This window comes from Chlorocebus sabaeus, chromosome 9, assembly GCF_047675955.1.
Source record: "Chlorocebus sabaeus isolate Y175 chromosome 9, mChlSab1.0.hap1, whole genome shotgun sequence".
NCBI lineage: Eukaryota > Metazoa > Chordata > Mammalia > Primates > Cercopithecidae > Chlorocebus > Chlorocebus sabaeus.
Window position 1 is genome coordinate 45,345,794 of NC_132912.1, and position 15,181 is coordinate 45,360,974.

The 15,181-nt window shown below is 44.4% G+C and overlaps 1 long non-coding RNA gene across 21 annotated transcripts in view; it reads right to left on the reverse strand.

Moving 5' to 3' along the window:
• Positions 1–3,674: 3,674 nt before the first annotated feature.
• Positions 3,675–15,181, reverse strand: part of LOC119618230 (uncharacterized) — a 108,199-nt gene continuing 96,692 nt past the window's right edge. For 16 of the 21 annotated variants that reach the window (XR_012093928.1, XR_012093942.1, XR_012093929.1 and 13 more), the window contains one exon: positions 3,675–4,203. This is a non-coding gene — a long non-coding RNA (uncharacterized lncRNA). Of the gene's footprint in view, positions 4,204–8,167; positions 9,534–12,810; positions 12,990–15,181 lie in introns of those variants that run through there. The other 5 variants (XR_012093923.1, XR_012093924.1, XR_012093935.1 and 2 more) reach the window with 3 other exon arrangements.

A 15,181-nucleotide genomic window follows, 5' to 3' on the forward strand; every position in this document is an offset into this window, starting at 1 on the left:
TTCGGTGGCACTGGTAAAAAGAAGCTCATAAAATGGCTTTCAGGTTTAGCTAGTTCTCAGCTGGGCACGGTGGCTCACACCTGTAATCCCAGCACTTTGGGAGGCCAAGGCAGGTGGATCACATGAGGTCAGGGGTTCAAGACTAACCTGGCCAACTGACAAAACTCTGTCTCTACTAAAAATACAAAAATTAGGCTGGGCGAGGCTGAGGCAGGTGGGTCACAAGGTCAAGAGTTCAAGACCAGCCTGGCCAGCATGGTGAAACCCCATGCCTACTAAAAATACAAAAATTAGCCAGGCACAGTGGCTCGCGTCTGTAGTCCCAGCTACTCAGGAGGCTGAAGCAGGAGAATTGCTTGAACCCAGGAGCCAGAGGTTGCAGTGAGCTGAGATCACGCCACTGCACTCCAGCCTGGGCAACAGAGTGAGACTCCGTCTCAAAAAAAAAAAAAAGAAAAAAAAAAAGCCAGGCATGGTGGAACTGCCTGTAATCCCAGGTACTTGGGAGGCAGAGGCAGGAGAATCACTTGAACCTGAGACATGGAGGTTGCAGTGAGCTGAAATCACACCACTGCACTCTGGCCTGGGTAACAGAGTGAGACTCAGCCTCAAAAACAATAAAAATTTAAAAATAACGATTAGTTTGTTCTCATGTCATTGTGACTGTGGCGAACCACACTGCCTCCAGCAGTGATATTGTTTAATTATGTGACACAGTCTCTAAAACGAGGTGTTGTTAAAGAGACCTTGTAAAATTGTCCTGTATATAACTCCCCAAATATTAGGAATATAGTTCCATTGGACACATGTGCAGTAAATATTTATTTGAAAATGGAAAAATCTAGCTAATTGGATATACACAAGTTATTAAAATAATTCAAACTTTAACTTCTTTTTGAATATTGCATTTTCTTGTTTATTCTTTGGCAATTAAACACAATCTGAAGCTCAGTTGATTCTCATTATTTGGGATTGAAATCACCAGTGTTTCAGGTAAATCATGTTAGGGCTAACTGGGACTCTGAGAAGGGCTCATTTTCTCTGTGGAAATCATAACTTAAGAGGTGCTTAGCTGGTTCGGTCAGCTCGGGCTACCATGACAGAATACCAAAGACTGAGTGACTTCAACAACAACTTGGATTTCTCACAGTCTGGAGGCTGAGGTCCAAGGTCAAGGCACTGGCCGATTAGGTTCCTGATGAGGACCCCTTCCTGGTTTAGAGAGGGCACCTTCTCAGTGTGTCTTCACATGGCAGAGGGAGAGGAAGAGAGAGGGGGGTGGGAGGAAAGAGAGTGTCAGAGGGAGAGAGAGAGAGGAGGGAGAGATAGGGGTGTGTGAGGGGAGAGAGAGAGTGTCGGGGGGAGAGTGAGGGGGAGCGGGAGAGAGGTTGGGGGAGAGAGGGACAGAGAAAGTGGGAGAGTGGCAAGGGGAGAGAGTAAGAGAGAGAGTGAGGGAGGCAGGAGAGAGAGGGACAGAGAGAGGATGACTGAGGGCTCTGCCCCCTTCCTCTTCCTTTTAGAGCACTGATCCCACCATGGGCCCCCAGCTTATGAGGTTAGCCTCATCTAACCCTCATTTTCTCCCTAAGGCCCCACCTCTAAATACCATCACATTAGCGGTTCAGACTTTGACATGAATTTTGGGGGGATGCAAATATTTAATCCATGTCCAAGGCAACACTGAAGGATCATCTGACAGCTGAATTGGGTCTCCCAGGAAATCCTACTTTGAAACCCTAACCCCTGGAACCTCAAATTATGACTCTATTTGGAGATATGGTCTTTAAAAAGATAATTAGTGTAAAATGAGGTAATCTGGCTGGTCCCTAATCTATAGGACTGATGTGCTGATATGAAGAGGAGATTAGGACACAGACACACATGGATGATCGTGTGAGGTAACAGGGAGAAGATGCCGTCTGCAAGCCACGGGGATAGGCCTCAGGAGGAACCAGCCCTTCCCACACCATGATCTCAGACTTGCAGCCTCCAGGACTGTGAGAAAGACATTTCTGCAGTTTAAACCTCCTGTCTGTGGTGCTTTGTGATGGCAGCCCCCACGTACAGCTATACCAGGCTGGAGAAGCATGGCTCAGTCTTGAAGAAGTAGCAGAGAGACCACAGAGGTGAAGGCAGATGTGGGGTGGGCATCAAGCCAGTTCCCTCAGCTTTTCTGTACCCCCTTGCTCCTGCCGAACCTGGAGGCCTCTCCCAGCCTGATGGGAAATTGGCTGGGTTTAGTTCTAATAGAAACCGGGGCAACTTTCTCACAAACATGCAGGCAGCAAACACACAGAATATACAGTCGCCTGCATCAATGTCATTGGGCAAAGTGAAGCACAAACTCATACATGCGGGCCTAGCCTGCCCAGTGCAGCTTCAGTGTCCCCACTGCAGCCAGGGCAGGGCAGGCCTGTGTGTGTATTTGGGCCGGGACTGGAGTGGGGATTAAGGTTGCAGTGGTCAGCAGGTGGGCAGGGAGGTGAGGGCAGTTTGCAGGGACCAGCAGGTAAGGCAGACAGGGAACTGCAGACACAGAGAAGTAAATGAGGCTACAAATCGCAGTGCAGAGAGGCATCTGTGGGGCTTGTTTTTGGAAGGCTGAGGATAAATGAGTCATGCGTGTGGTCTCAACTATGCTTCAGGACACTCACTGAGTCAAAGATGCTCACTCTGACCCAGGTGGCTAGCTGCTTCTGGCTGCCTTAGAACCTTCTAAGATCCCACTGGAAATTCTCTGGGCCTAGTGGCAAGTGGTCCCCAGTTGTCAGGACTCACGGCTGCAGGCTCATTCCCTAGGCTCAAGGCTACCATCCTGCTAATGAGGCACTGATTAATTGGAGTCTTGTCCCATCTGATCATAAACTGATGTTTTCAAGTCTTAAAAAACAAAATAAAAGCCAGGCATGGTGGCTCACGCTGTAATCCCAGCACTTTGGGAGGCCAAGGCAGGTGAATCATGTGAGGTCAGGAGTTCAAGACCAACTTGGCCAACATGGTGAAACCCCCATCTCTACTAAAAGTAGAAAAATTAGCCAGGCATGGTGAGAGGCACCTCTAATCCCAGCTACTCAAATGGCTGAGGCAGGAGAATCACTTGAACCCAAGAGGCGGAGGTTGCAGTGAGCCGAGATTGCACCACTGCACTCCAGCCTGGGCAACAAGAGCGAGAATCCATCTCTAAATAAATAAATAATAACAAGCACTTACTGTGTGCCAGGTGGCTTGTTTGGGGTTGAAAGCATAGACGTGAATAAGACATCCTTAATCAACCAGAAGAGTTGATTCTTTTGGAGGGAAGGGATCCCAGGTAGCTGGTTGTGCAGGGGATCCTTGTAGCTTGCCAAGGCATAAAGCCCACTTTCCAGGAAGCCAGACGCACTGGGTAGTGCCCAGCCCCATCTCTCCATTGACCCTGTGCTTTACAGGGGGTCTGACTGAGGGAGGGCTCTTTTATTTGGCACTTAGCACTGCTTGTGAACTTGCCAGCTTCCCTGCCTGTTTACCCTCACTGGATTGAATGTTCCTTAAAGTTTAACGTAAAAGAGTTTATGTTAAATAAGATAGAGGTCTTGTTCACTTCTTCTAGTGCATTACGTGGAATAGCATATTTGTTAAAAAATGAAAGAGAGATTTCATGAACTTCATTAACTAAAAATCACACAACACACACATTTAAAAAGGAATTTTCCTCAAAGGTTTATGGGCTGCAAAGTGGCCATCCCAACAGGCTGGGAAGCGTAGCCCACCCCAGGGCCTTCGAGGCAGAACTGTGAGGGAGGGGAGTGTGGCACGGGGATCTATGCTGAATGGATTCAAGCATATATATTCAACAAGTTACAGACGGAGCTATGAATATTCAGGAAGGGGGTCCTGGCACATGTATGATGGACAAACACGCATGTTACATATAAACCAAGTTCACCTTGGGGTGGAAACCTAACATTTAAGTGTGTTATGGTTGGCTATATACATCAAAAGGTCTTCTCAGGACAACCAAGCACTCGAGGGCACAGCCTCTGTGAAGCGGCTGGAGCCAGTCCACTGTTGGCAGTCTTTTTATCAGGAGAAAGTCACTCAGTCTCTTGTCTAATCAAAGCTGTAGCCATGGCTGGCGGAATGGGGTTCAGTTAGGCGGCGTCTGATGGTTGGTGAGCTGTAACTGCTACAACACTGTTTATCTCGAGGCCAGGGCTTGTTTAGCTGCCAGAGAAATAGAAAAATCTTGTGAGAGTTAGAACACAGTTTACTCCATGCACATTCTAGGGTGTATGTCTTAACCCTTGCCTGGCGCAGCGTTAGGTCCTGTGTGTAATTTTGGTATCTTATTGCCACAGAGTCTCCTCCGTCAGTCTTAGGTCTTTGTTCTGACATTACTGCTGGTCAGTTGTGTCTAAACCACAAAAGGGTGAGGTATAATGAGGCCTGTCCCACCTTCCATCCCATCATGGCTGGAAAGTCAGTTTTAAGGTTTCTCTGGGGTACCCTTGTCCAAGAGAGGATCTGCCCAGTCAGTTGAGGGGCGTAGAATTTTATTTTTTTAGTTTGCATCTCTCCGTGGTGAAATCTGCAGAGGGAGCACCTGTCAGGCGCTGGGGCCGGGGGTCCTGGGTTGGACCTGCGGAAGTTCACAGTGATGCTGAGTAAGGACACACCGTTCTGGGATGGAATCCTGGCATGGTGAGCCGTGCCACATGGAATGTGTTTGCATCAAGAAGAGTCATTTAGGGATTTTCTTTCTGCTATGAGCTGCAGTCCCTTCACTTCATCAGTGGGACTTTCCTTCCAAGAGCCTGGGGAGAGCAACTGCTACCTCGGAGCAAGGTGGGGGAGGGGGGACAGCAAGTGCAGACTCAGGGTCAAAAGGCAGGCGGCCTCCGTCAGGATTTGCATGGCAGGCAAATACCTGGACCCCCCATGGCCACGTAGACAGCACTGGAATCACTCGGAGTGAAGATCAGGTCCGCAGGACACAGCTCAGTCTGAGTTCTCTACTCCATTTCCCCAGCACAACTAGGAAGTCAGAGTTGTGCCGGGACCCCAGGGACTGGGGGAGGCAAAGTCAGTGGGGGCAGGGAGGGTAGGGGCCATGAGGGAGACACAGCATCCCAGAAACATTCAAATAAACAACCAGAAAATCAGAGCAACACCGAGTGAGAAGAGGATCCAAGGGCAGGCGGGCTATTGTGTATGCCAGCCTGATCTGTGGCACGGTTTGCAACAAGGAGGTTCGCACCGGTGAGTGACCCTAGAGTGTGCGGACCTCCCACACTTTAACGGACACAGGGCGGGTGTGGTTTTGAAGCACAGGAAGACATTTTACATTTCATTTATTTGTTCATTCTTCCAATAATTATTTTCGTGATAACCTTTTGTTCCTGGGAACTTTCCCTGCTTCTGTCAAGAATGATACGTTTGAAGATTTTTATGCTTCAGAATGTTTATTTATTTCTGAGACAGGGCCTCATTCTATTGCCCAGGGGCTGGCATGCAATGGCACAATCTCGGTTCACTGCAGCCTCTACTTCCTGTGCTCAGTGCCTCAGCCTCCCAAGTAGCTGGGATTACAGGGGTGCACCACCGCCAGGCTAATTTTTGTATTTTTAGAGACTGGTTTCCACCATGTTGGCTAGGCCGGTCTCAAACTAGACTCAAGTGATCCTCGCACCTCCGCCTCTCAAAGTGCTGGGATTATAGGTGTGAGCCACTGTACCTGTGCTAGAATATGCTTTTTTTCTTTAATAATTTTTTTTTTTTTTTGACATAGAATCTCACTCTGTCACCCAGGCTGGAGTTCAGTGGCGCAATCTCAACTCATTGAGATTCCAGTGATTCGTCCCCGGGGTTCCAGTGATTCTCCTGCCTCAACGTCCAGAGTAGCAGGGATTACAGGCACCTGTCACCATACCCTGCTAATTTTGTATTTTTAGTAGAGGCGGAGTTTTACCATGTTAGCCAGGCTCCTCTCAAACTCCTGACCTCAGGTGATCCGCCCATGTCCTACTTCCAAAGTGCTGGGATTACAGGCTTGAGCCACCATGCCTGGCCATATAAATTTTTAAAATATATTAATTTAAAAATATTTTTATTTTAGATTCAGGAGGTCCATGTGCAGGTTTGTTTCAAGGGTGTATTTTGTGATGCTGGGGTTTGGGTTTCTATTGATCCTGTCCTCATACACTGAGCACAGTACCTGACAGGAAGTCTTTCAAGCCTCGCCCCTCCATCCCTCCTCTCTTTTGGAGTCCCCAGTGTCTACTGTTGCCATATTTATGTCCTGTATACTCAATGTTTAGCTCCCACATATAAATGAGAACATGTGATATTTGGTTTTCCATTTCTGTGTTAATTCATTCCATAAACATTTACTGAGGACATGGAATGGGGGGGCCATGCCATGTGCTGAGCTCTGAAAATGCAGACAGAAATAAGTTAGTTTCTGCCCTGCAGTAGTTTTCATTCCAGCAGGAGAGTGAGAGGGAGTGGCTGTGTAAAAAGTAATAATCACTAAGAAACTGTAACTGTTGCAGTATTAGTATATGTGTCAAGTACTGTGAAGGCCCAGAGAAGGTTGTGATTAATGCAGAGAAAAGAGCTGAAAGCCAAATTTCCTACAGAAAGCATATGTGCTTATGAACTTCCTGGTTGTAGCAATGGCTGATATTCACACAGGCATGGCAGTACCTACACGCTGTTTCTTAGAAAGCCACATCTACACTGTCCTGCATAAAAAGTCAGAAGTGGCCTTTTATTAGACAGCAGCAGAGCAAGCTTCTCAAGTACCCTGAATATATCCCTTATGTAATTCGTATTTAACGTAGTACACAAGCTCTCAACCCATATGTGAATAAAGTGTCTGATATATAAGCACAGATGAACATACACATTGCTTTTGAAAATATTTGCCATGAAGTCTACAATGCAATAATGCTCTGCTCTTCAAAAGATTCCAACTGAATAGCCCATGTGACAACCTTGATCCTTGCAAATAATTATGTGACATCCAAATGGATCCAGAAGGAGGCAAGAGTCCTGGTGTGGCACATTGCAAAGCATGACTGAAGACACACAGTGGCCAACCTCTCAGTGTCCCAAAGACTCTGTGTCTGTTTTTCAGGGGTTTTTTTCCCTTGAATTCCTGTCACCTAGGTAGATGCCATTTCTCGGGATGGCTATGAAAAAGCTTGCAAAGTAAAAAGATACACGCGCTAAATATCTGCTAGATTCCTTCCTTTCTAAAAATTGTTCATTATTCTGTGTCCCAAGTTAGGTCCGATAATGACAATGTTTCTTTTTCATAATAATAATAGAGTATCTGGAAACCTCTGACCACAGTAAAAACCCTGAAAAGATACAACTGCAGGACTGATAACAGGAGTCAGGCATGATTAGCAGAGCAGTCATTAAAGAAGATAAACAGAGGAAAGAACGCTGTCCTCATAGGGCAGGCCAGTCCGACTTACAGAACCTCCAGGAAGGCAGGGATTCTCTGTCTTATTTTCTCTCTGCTAATAAAAGGGTTTTGTTGTTGTTGTTGTTGTTCTTTTGGACAATAAGAAGACTATTTAGAATCCAAATGCAGCAAATTATAAAATAATATCCTCAGGAGATGCTGAGATAATATATTTACTGAGTTTTATTAAAAACAAATATATCACTAAGTGAGACTGTAGTCTTAAAAACACACAAAGGCCTAATCTCTATCAGGATGCAGGCATGTAAACTGTTCTAGAATAGTATTTATAATCATGCTTTCTTAGGTTGGGAGAACTGTTTTCAAAACTCCTGCTAGTTAATGACCTAACTTTCCCCCACAAGCTTTTTGGCTCTCAGCCTGAGACTATCTTAACGTTATACGCAGAGGCCTGAAACCCTATGGCCATAGAGATTTGGCTGCAGAAAGCCAAAACCAAAGGAGGCATAGACTTGTTCCCTGGGACACAAACATGTTCCAAAGTCAAATTGATGTTGTGAGCAATATAACATGTATGATGGCAACCACAGTCAATATTTCAATAGTTGTGCATTGCTCACAGATGTAATTATTAACAGAAGGTGGTTCTAACACCCCCAAGAAAATGTTGGGAGTGAAGATAGACACATAAGTAGCAACCAGCTTATTGAAATGTTAGTCCACACAAATGCCTTAGAAAAAAATTTCCAAAAGTTTTTGTAGGAGGTTAAATTTTATTTACCCAAATTGTTCCAGTGCAGAAATCTTTAGAATCATTCAAGCTTCAGTAGCTTTTAAACTTCCTAACATTAGCTGCAAATTTTTATTGCACGTGTATATATCCACATTGATTTTTTTCTGAGAAGAGGGTCAAATAGGTTTAATCACATTATTTATTGTCAGAAACCAGTGCTCTAAGGACCCACCAGGGTGTGTAGCTAACAATAGACAAGGGATTCTGGAGGGAATTTCAGACAGTGAGAGAAAAACAAACTTCTTAAGTAGATTGCAGCTCACCCCAGGCGAACCACAGTCAGGACGACAGGGACAGCAGTGGCAGCAGCAAGTGATGTTTCACCTGCTGGTTGTTGGAGTCCTGGGAAGGTGTTAGTGGTGTTTGCTAGAAGCACTTCACTGCCTTGGAAACCTTGCTGCCTGTTAGAGAGGCACTGAAGGTGGTCCATACACAGAGGGCACTGCCACAGGAGCAAAGGCTCCATGGGAGAGGGTGAGCCTGTTTTCCAGGTGGACCCTTTCTATAGCAATTCTATCACAGGGAAATCCAGTCATTCCTCCCTAGAACGGATGTTGACCGACTCTTTACTGCTTTCAACTCTGGGGTCATGTTCTGTTAAAAGTATTATGAAAACAACAGAGAAAATATTAGAACTTCTTTGAGAGAAAAAAAGAATGCACAACCCAAGGATGAATGAAGAGAGTGAGAGAGGCTCACCGCAGAAGAAAAAAAGATTATGGAAGAAGTATTTCAGAAATCCCCAATCGATCATAAATGTACATCTGTGAGACTACCATATGTGTCAGGGATGAAATAGAAGCTGGTTCTTTGAATCCTGTCTTGCACATGGGATTATGCAATTTACATATCATTTTGATTCTAACATTTTGGCCACATCTTACTGTGGAATTGGATATAACACCCAGTTAAAGTAGTTTGTTTTCTGCTGTGATGCTAAGGGGGCCTGGGGGTGTCATGGTAACCAAAGGGCAGTCTAGTCCAGAACAGATGCCCCTGAGCTATGATGGCGTTACGTCCTGATAAACCCATTGCAGATTGAAAATATGGCAAATTGAAGGTTAGGCTTGGTCGCTCATGCCTGTAATCCCAGCACCTTGGGAAGCTGAGGCAGGCTGATCACCTGAGGTCAGGAGTTTGAGACCAGCCCGGCCAACATGGTGAAACCCTGTCTCTACTAAAATACAAAAATTAGCTGGGCATGAAGGCCTGTAATCCCAGCTACTCGGGAGGCTGAGGCAGGTGAATCACTTGAACCAGGAGGCGGGGGTTGCAGAGAGTCAAGATTGCGCCATTGTACTCCAACCTGGGCAACAGAGTAAGACTCTGTTTCAAAAAGAAAGACAAAGAAAAAGAAAATATGGTAAGTTGAAAATGCACTTAATACATCTAATCTATGGAACTTCATGGGTTAGCCTAACTTGCCTTAAACATGCTCAGAACACTTAAATTAGCATACAGTTGGGTACAGTCATGTAACACAGAGCCTATTTTATAATAACGTGTTAAACATCTCATTTATTGATGTAGTTGTTAGTTGAACCAGCATAAATCAGGAACTGTCTGTATTGATTACATTTTGTTTCTCCTAACTTTCTGAAATCTTAAACATTATCATAAGAATCTGTTGTGGAGTAACCTTGCATTATTTTACACAAACACACTTAAAGAACATCTGTACTTTTAGCTTATAGCTGTAATAATGAACTTTACCATTTTTCTATGGCATAGAAAGGTATTTCCCCACCTCGCTTTTAAATCTAAAATTTCCTCCTTCACCAAATTTACACTCTGATCAATTCAGAGACTTCTTTCGAGTGTTTTTCCGTCATTTATCTTTCCAATGGATGGGTCCTAACCCTGTCTCTGTCCCTGGGAAGTCCATACCTCCCCTTGGTCAGTTTACTCGGGCCGTGGCCCCTGCTGATGCGCTCTGCCTGCCCTGAGACAGATCCTGTAGGGGCACCTGGTCTTCTGCCAGAGTGGGAGCCTGTTTTGTGTTGTTATCACTTGCTGCCTCTTGAGTAAGGCCTGATGTCCATCACTTTGTTGACTTGTTTTGCCATCCAACTTCAGTTTGCCATAAAACGCTACTCTAAGTTAGCCTGTTAGAGAAAACACTGTCAAGGTCTGCAGTCAAGGATAAGCATAACTTCTGAAGCCTGTTTTTCTCCCTATTATGATTTTGCCCAAGCCTTGCTCTTTCCCTGAGTCCCTTGCCTTTGGGAACAGCACCAGTATAGTGAAGTCTGTAACAAATGCATTGCCGTGGTTCATAAACCGACCTCAGGTACCCTCCAAGTGTGTCTGTGCATGCCTAGCATTTTCACTGTAAAGTAGATGCTTGTTGAATCAATTTCCATCTGTCATTGTTCTTATTGCCCCACTTAACAGGACTGAATTCCCAGGTTGAGACTGGGTTTCTGTATTCCAACAAAACTGCTCACATAATCCTGTGTGGCCAGGGAGGTCAGTAACACATATGGTAAAACTGTGTGCAAAGCCACTGTAATGTGCCCATCTCGTTACTGAATATAAGACCAAATCTGAAAGCTTTCTGAAGGTCCTGAAGTTACTCTTTCTTTTCTTTTTTTCTTTTCTTTTCTATTTCTCTTAAGACAGGGCCTCACTCTGTCACCCAGGCTGGAGTGTAATGCCACGATCATCCTCACTGCAGCCTTCAATTCCCAACCTCAATTGATCCTCCTGCTTCAGCTTCCTGAGTAGCTGGGACCACAGACACACACCACCATGTCCAGCTAATTTTTTATTTTATTTTATTTTATTTTATTTTATTTTATTTTGTAGAGATGAGGTCTTGCTATGTGGCTGAGGCAGGTCTCAAACTCCTGGCCTCAAGGAATCCTCCCATCTCAGCCTCCCAAAATGCTGGGATTACAGGTGTGAGCCACCGTGCCCGGCCTGAACTTACTCTTTTAGAAATAACATTTTGCTGCTCTACACTGCCCTGTTATGGGCCTTCTTTTCTCCTTCTGAGAGGGCCTGACTAGTGAGCCAAGCCTTGGTGCTTGGGCCCTGTTCCTGCAGGTACGCTGCTTGCTCTCTCAGGGCATCAGCCTCTGACAGGTGCCCTGGGTCCCATCGAGGTCTCATGACTCAGTATCATCTGAGGGCATGACTTTCCTAGTCGTGCCTCACCCTCAGCACCCCCACATCCTCTGTGTATGGTAAGCATGTGACAACACCCTCTTGCGTGGTTCTGCTGGGGCTGAGCAACAGCTGGCAGGCTTGGCCCTGAGGACTCTGGGGCCAATGCAGAGGTGGGGATGGTCACCTCTCATCTTTCTAAAGCTACGGCCCCAATTCTGGTAAGCTGGCCAGAGCCAGAGCGGCAGTCTTGGACACCCATACACAAGCTGACACCAGCCTGTTCTCTCCGCGCCCCTCTTGTATTTAGGCCCTGCCCCTCTTGTATTTAGGGTGTTCCCACAGAGAGAGTGAATCTTTCCTTTCAAAACGAGCTACCATTTAGTAAAGATAATGCAGCATAGTCTTTCTGTGACATTCAAGGTGGTTTTTTTTTTGTGGCAGTGTCCTCGATTTTTCAAGATTGGGAGCAGGAACAGTGAAGAACAAGGAATTCAGTGTGGATGGCTGTGTCCCCTCACCCCTGGTTACATGCTGAACTGTGTCCCCCTGATTCATAAGTTAAAGCCCTAACACCAATGGGACTGTATTTGGAGACAGGATCTTTAAAAAAGTCATTAAGGGTAAATAGGTCCTAAAGAGTGGGGCCCCAATTCTCACAGGACTGGAGTATTTAGAAGAGGAAGAGATTGCTCTGTCTCCTCTCTTCATCTCTGTCTCTCTCCATCTTTGTGTCTCTCTTTCTGTCTCTCTTTCTCTGTTTCTCTCCCTGTCTCTATCTTCATCTCTGTCTAGCTGTCTGTCTATTTTTGTCCCTGTCTCTCTCTTTCTCTATCTGTCTCCATCTCTGTTTCTGTCTCTCTGTCTCTGTCTCCATCTTTGTCTCTGTCTCTCTCCATCTCTGTCTCTGTTTCCATCTCTCTCTCTCTCTCTGCCGTGTGAGCACACATTGAAGTTGTCACCTGCAAGCCAGGAAGAAACCATTACCAGAGGACACTTTGATTTGAACTTCCAACCTCTAGTGCTGTGAGAAAATAAATCTCTGTTGTTCAAGCCACCCAGCCTGTGGCATTTCATCGTAGCAGCCTCCTATTTCTACAGCTCAAAATCAAGCAAATCATTGCAGCGTGTGGGGCGACCTCGGCAAGCTTATTAATCATTTAGTCTGTTTCCCAGGCAGCCGTCTTTATGGTCATCCTCCAGACCCCACTGCCCTTGGCCCCCAAGCCATGCCCACAAATACTTCTCAATTTTTACTCAGATTCTGCTCTGTGTAGATGACAGCAGCCATCCTGAGACATCCATCTTTGGAAGTGCATGACTTTGTTCAGGTGCAATATTGACAGTAATACTGTTCCCTAGTAGGTGCACCATAGGCTGATCCCATACCAAGCCCTTTGTGTGAATACCAGGTATTTTCACAAGGGATTTCTTTGCACCACCTAGAGAAAAGCCTCATTCAACAGACCTTCCACATTTGTATGCGAAGTCCTACCTCTATTGGGCTTTTGCTGTTCTTCAAATCACATATACACCAGGATCATACGCTTGGGTGCCTAGGACTTCTCGTTTTATCTTCTCATAAATGGGACTGAGAAAGCACCAGAAACTAGAGGACCAGCCAGCAGCATGCTGTGTTCTCAGTGAAGCTATTGAAAAACCTTAGTCATAGTTCTAGAAATAAATGTATTCATGAAAAATTAAGAAAATATAGTTTTTCCTTCTAGATTACCATCATTATAAATAGACATACCAATTGTCTTATTATATAAAAGTCAGAAGTAGAAGTACATAAAGTAGAAAAAATCCAATTGCTGCATTCTAGAAACTCTTAAGCATATTTTTAAAAGATAATCAAACACAATCACCAGGAAAAACCTTTGATCTAAGATATGCCACTTTATTTTTGGTCTCCAAAGTATACTATTTTCCTCCGATTATGTTAAAGAAAATTACCTTTAAAAACATTAGATGGAGATAATTTTGGGTCCTATTAACTTGTATTTCAAGCTTGCCTCAAGCACTAATGAGAAAAAAAATCCTGCTTTTCTCACGAAGAGGAATACACAACCCCAGCTTCAAAACTACACTCAGTGTTTGCATTTTATTAAAGCACACTTTGGACATCTGTGCCACTGCCCTACAGGTATACTGATCTAAAGGCATATTAGTATGGTGTATGAGATCAAGTTTGAGAATATTGCTTTATCAATCAAATGAAAGCATCTGTGACATTTAAATGCTTACCTGTGGCATGATGCCACCAATGACTACTGCCTCTTCACTCCAAGTATTTGCAGAACTGCTTACACAAGCCCCCCAGATTGCCTGCTGTTGTATATTTGAAGACATTCTTATTTATGGTCTCGTTATGCAGGTGTAACCGTGGGTTCAAACCAGTGACATTGTTTGGGACAGGAGGTGACAGAGCTAAGAGCTAGAGTTGGGACAGATCTGTGCTCAGATCAACTGATTATTATTCGTGGGAATTTAAGCAATTATTTTCCAATTTTAAATCTGTTTCCCCATTTGTAAAAAGTTATCCCATATAAGTATTGTGAGCATTAAACAAAAGAATGTATGTTAAACATTCAGCTCAGAGCAAGGCACATAGCAAATGCTTAATAAATAATAGCCATTATTATCATTTGAGATTTTTCTGAAGTCATGTGGAAAATATCTTACCAACTTAGAAACACAATTTAAATGCCTTAGCAGGCAATCAGTCCTGAGAAGGAAGATTGACTCCAGGGAATGATCTCTTGTCCGTCAGGATAAAGCATTCTCAGTCAGGTGTCCAGTATACCTAGTCAGGTATGCAGTATACCTGGTCAGGTGTCTACTATACCAAGTTAGGTGTCTACTGTACCTGGTCAGGTGTCCAGCATACCCAGTCAGGTGTGCAGTATACCTGGTTAGGTGTCTAGCATACAGAGTTAGGTGTCTACCACACCTGGTCAGATGTCCAGCATACCTGGTCCAGTTCCTTTAGGAGACATTTCCATTTTTGAAGGAAATTTTCAGGCTGATCCACACAGTTTCCTTTTAGGAGTGGCATACAATCTATTAATTCAATAGCAGTTATTTTCCTGTAATCTGTTTTCTTGTTCCTCAACATTTTACATTTCTAATAGTTGCATTTACACATTTTTGCTCATTTAAAAACAGAAATGCTTAGCACATTTATTAATAGGCATATTGTCCACAGGAAAATTTATTCTCGCTAAATACTGCTTTCCAATTTGTAGATGGTATAGAGTCTCCTTAGGGTTTTGCTTGACACCTGAGTTTTCAGTTTTTTCACCAAGATATCTAATGATAATTATATCAATATCCTGAATTGTCCTATTAACTTACAGGGGCAGTAAACTTATTGGAACTATCCTTAATAATTTATTGAGCACCTACCAAATGCCAGACACTCCACCAAATCTAGGTACACTAAAATAAAAACTTAAAACTAAAAAACCTCAAATTCCTGTCTGAAAGAAATATTTAATTAATGTTAACTAAAATAAAATAATTGAATTATCTGTGTTTTCACATATTGCGTTACCCTGGGAAGGGCAAGTACTTCGGGGGTATTCTTCCCTTGCTACTTCTCTTCAATGGTATTTTCTTCTCCATCTTCTATTAAAAATGAACCAAGAGGCTGTTTGAAGCCAGAACTTTGGTCACATGCACAGGGAAACCAAATAGTAAGTAGTTCCCGGATGAGTTCTCAGAAGCACCCGGAGTCCCGGGCCATGGTCGCTGCTGGGGATCCAAGTACAGGGTTGACTTCTGTCACAGGGAGACCCAGCTACCACAGATGTGCTGCCATTTAGAAGGGAACCAGCAGGGTTGCCACCCCACCAACTTCACGA